The sequence below is a fragment of the Phyllobates terribilis genome, unplaced genomic scaffold (genome assembly GCF_046119375.1).
Source record: "Phyllobates terribilis strain yellow unplaced genomic scaffold, ASM4611937v1 Scaffold_20__1_contigs__length_20440879, whole genome shotgun sequence".
NCBI classification, from domain to species: domain Eukaryota; kingdom Metazoa; phylum Chordata; class Amphibia; order Anura; family Dendrobatidae; genus Phyllobates; species Phyllobates terribilis.
Window position 1 is genome coordinate 2894164 of NW_027362780.1, and position 4841 is coordinate 2899004.

Consider the following 4841-nt stretch of genomic DNA (forward strand, 5'->3'; position numbering starts at 1 on the left):
AAAACTGGATAGTACAGTGATTTGACCCGTGGAACTGCGAAACCACACTGGGATGTCGGGCCTACACAAGACTATTTTCAACAGATATATTTTTGTGTCACAACAGTCAGGAGACACTACTGTTTTTCTTTACGGAAAAAACTACCAAAACCTGAATAATAGAGATTTTTTACCGTGGGATGGAAAAAACCACAGTTATTTTTTACTGGGGTATACCACACTTTTTTAAATAGAGATATTTGCAGCTGAACAGTGAGCGACACACTCAAACTGCTTTTTTTTTAGATACCAAAGGCCCAAAACTGGATAGTACAGCGATTTGACCCGTGGAACTGCGAAACCACACTGGGATGTCGGGCCTACACAAGACTATTTTCAACAGATATATTTTTGTGTCACAACAGTCAGGAGACACTACTGTTTTTCTTTACGGAAACAACTACCAAAACCTGAATAATAGAGATTTTTTACCGTGGGAAGGCAAAACCACAGTTATTGTTTACTGGGGTATACCACACTTTTTTAAATAGAGATATTTGCGCCTGAACAGTGAGCGACACACTCAAACTGCTTTTTTTTTAGATACCAAAGGCCCAATACTGGATAGTACAGCGATTTGACCCGTGGAACTGCGAAACCACACTGGGATGTCGGGCCTACACAAGACTATTTTCAACAGATATATTTTTGTGTCACAACAGTCAGGAGACACTACTGTTTTTCTTTACGGAAAAAACTACTAAAACCTGAATAATAGAGATTTTTTACCGTGGGATGGCAAAACCACAGGTATTGTTTTCTGGGGTATACCACACTTTTTTAAATAGAGATATTTGCGGCTGAACAGTGAGCGACACACTCAAACTGCTTTTTTTTTAGATACCAAAGGCCCAAAACTGGATAGTACAGCGATTTGACCCGTGGAACTGCGAAACCACACTGGGGTGTCGGGCCTACACAAGACTATTTTCAACAGATATATTTTTGTGTCACAACAGTCAGGAGACACTAATGTTTTTCTTTACGGAAACCACTACCAAAACCTGAATAATAGAGATTTTTTACCGTGGGATGGCAAAACCACAGTTATTGTTTACTGGGGTATACCACACTTTTTTAAATAGAGATATTTGCGGCTGAACAGTGAGCGACACACTCAAACTGCTATTATTTTAGATACCAAAGGCCCAAAACTGGATAGTACATCGATTTGACCCGTGGAACTGCGAAACCACACTGGGATGTCGGGCCTACACAAGACTATTTTCAAAAGATATATTTTTCTGTCACAACAGTCAGGAGACACTACTGTTTTTCTTTACGGAAAAAACTACCAAAACCTGAATAATAGAGATTTTTTACCGTGGGATGGCAAAACCACAGTTATTGTTTACTGGGGTATACCACACTTTTTTAAATAGAGATATTTGCGGCTGAACAGTGAGCGACACACTTAAACTGCTTTTTTTTTAGATACCAAAGGCCCAAAACTGAATAGTACAGCGATTTGACCCGTGGAACTGCGAAACCACACTGGGATGTCGGGCCTACACAAGACTATTTTCAACAGATATATTTTTGTGTCACAACAGTCAGGAGACACTACTGTTTTTCTTTACGGAAAAAACTACCAAAACCTGAATAATAGAGATTTTTTACCGTGGGATGGCAAAACCACAGTTATTGTTTACTCGGGTATACCACACTTTTTTAAATAGAGATATTTGCGGCTGAACAGTGAGCGACACACTCAAACTGCTTTTTTTTTAGATACCAAAGGCCCAAAACTGGATAGTACAGCGATTTGACCCGTGGAACTGCGAAACCACACTGGGATGTCGGGCCTACACAAGACTATTTTCAACAGATATATTTTTGTGTCACAACAGTCAGGAGACACTACTGTTTTTCTTTACGGAAAAAACTACCAAAACCTGAATAATAGAGATTTTTTACCGTGTCATGGCAAAACCACAGTTATTATTTACTGGGGTATACCACACTTTTTTAAATAGAGATATTTGCGGCTGAACAGTGAGCGACACTCTCAAACTGCTTTTTTTTTAGATACCAAAGGCCCAAAACTGGTTAGTACAGCGATTTGACCCGTGGAACTGCGAAACCACACTGGGATGTCGGGCCTACACAAGACTATTTTCAACAGATATATTTTTGTGTCACAACAGTCAGGAGACACTACTGTTTTTCTTTACGGAAAAAACTACCAAAACCTGAATAATAGAGATTTTTTACCGTGGGATGGCAAAACCACAGTTATTTTTTACTGGGGTATACCACACTTTTTTAAATAGAAATATTTGCAGCTGAACAGTGAGCGACACACTCAAACTGCTTTTTTTTTAGATACCAAAGGCCCAAAACTGGATAGTACAGCGATTTTACCCGTGGAACTGCGAAACCACACTGGGATGTCGGGCCTACACAAGACTATTTTCAACAGATATATTTTTGTGTCACAACAGTCAGGAGACACTAATGTTTTTCTTTACGGAAAAAACTACCAAAACCTGAATAATAGAGATTTTTTACCGTGGGATGGCAAAACCACAGTTATTGTTTACTGGGGTATACCACAGTTTTTAAGTAGAGATATTTGCGGCTGAACAGTGAGCGACACACTTAAACTGCTTTTTTTTCAGATACCAAAGGCCCAAAACTGGATAGTACAGCGATTTGACCCGTGGAACTGCGAAACCACACTGGGATGTCGGGCCTACACAAGACTATTTTCAACAGATATATTTTTGTGTCACAACAGTCAGGAGACACTACTGTTTTTCTTTACGGAAACAACTACCAAAACCTGAATAATAGAGATTTTTTACCGTGGGATGGCAAAACCACAGTTATTGTTTACTGGGGTATACCACACTTTTTTAAATAGAGATATTTGCGCCTAAACAGTGAGCGACACATTCAAACTGCTTTTTTTTTTAGATACCAAAGGCCCAATACTGGATAGTACAGCGATTTGACCCGTGGAACTGCGAAACCACACTGGGATGTCGGGCCTACACAAGACTATTTTCAACAGATATATTTTTGTGTCACAACAGTCAGGAGACACTAATGTTTTTCTTTACGGAAACCACTACCAAAACCTGAATAATAGAGATTTTTTACCGTGGGATGTCAAAACCACAGTTATTGTTTACTGGGGTATACCACACTTTTTTAAATAGAGATATTTGCGGCTGAAGAGCGAGCAACACACTCAAACTGCTTTTTTTTTAGATACCAAAGGCCCAAAACTGGATAGTACATCGATTTGACCCGTGGAACTGCGAAACCACACTGGGATGTCAGGCCTACACAATATTATTTTCAAAAGATATATTTTTGTGTGACAACAGTCAGGAGACACTACTGTTTTTCTTTATGGAAAAAACTACCAAAACCTGAATAATAGAGATTTTTTACCGTGGGATGGCAAAACCACAGTTATTGTTTACTGGGGTATACCACACTTATTTAAATAGAGATATTTGCGGCTGAACAGTGAGCGACACACTCAAACTGCTTTTTTTTTTAGATACCAAAGGCCCAAAACTGGATAGTACAGTGATTTGACCCGTGGAACTGCGAAACCACACTGGGATGTCGGGCCTACACAAGACTATTTTCAACAGATATATTTTTGTGTCACAACAGTCAGGAGACACTACTTTTTATCTTTACGGAAAAAACTACCAAAACCTGAATAATAGAGATTTTTTACCGTGGGATGGCAAAACCACAGTTATTGTTTACTGGGGTATACCACACTTTTTTAAATAGAGATATTTGCGGCTGAACAGTGAGCGACACACTTAAACTGCTTTTTTTTTAGATACCAAAGGCCCAAAACTGGATAGTACAGCGATTTGACCCGTGGAACTGCGAAACCACACTGGGATGTCGGGCCTACACAAGACTATTTTCAACAGATATATTTTTGTGTCACAACAGTCAGGAGACACTACTGTTTTTCTTTACGGAAAAAACTACCAAAACCTGAATAATAGAGATTTTTTACCGTGGGATGGCAAAACCACAGTTATTGTTTACTCGGGTATACCACACTTTTTTAAATAGAGATATTTGCGGCTGAACAGTGAGCGACACACTCAAACTGCTTTTTTTTTAGATACCAAAGGCCCAAAACTGGATAGTACAGCGATTTGACCCGTGGAACTGCGAAACCACACTGGGATGTCGGGCCTACACAAGACTATTTTCAACAGATATATTTTTGTGTCACAACAGTCAGGAGACACTATTGTTTTTCTTTACGGAAAAAACTACCAAAACCTGAATAATAGAGATTTTTTACCGTGTCATGGCAAAACCACAGTTATTGTTTACTGGGGTATACCACACTTTTTTAAATAGAGATATTTGCGGCTGAACAGTGAGCGACACTCTCAAAACTGCTTTTTTTTTAGATACCAAAGGCCCAAAACTGGTTAGTACAGCGATTTGACCCGTGGAACTGCGAAACCACACTGGGATGTCGGGCCTACACAAGACTATTTTAAACAGATATATTTTTGTGTCACAACAGTCAGGAGACACTACTGTTTTTCTTTACGGAAAAAACTACCAAAACCTGAATAATAGAGATTTTTTACCGTGGGATGGCAAAACCACAGTTATTTTTTACTGGGGTATACCACACTTTTTTAAATAGAGATATTTGCAGCTGAACAGTGAGCGACACACTCAAACTGCTTTTTTTTTAGATACCAAAGGCCCAAAACTGGATAGTACAGCGATTTGACCCGTGGAACTGCGAAACCACACTGGGGTGTCGGGCCTACACAAGACTATTTTCAACAGAT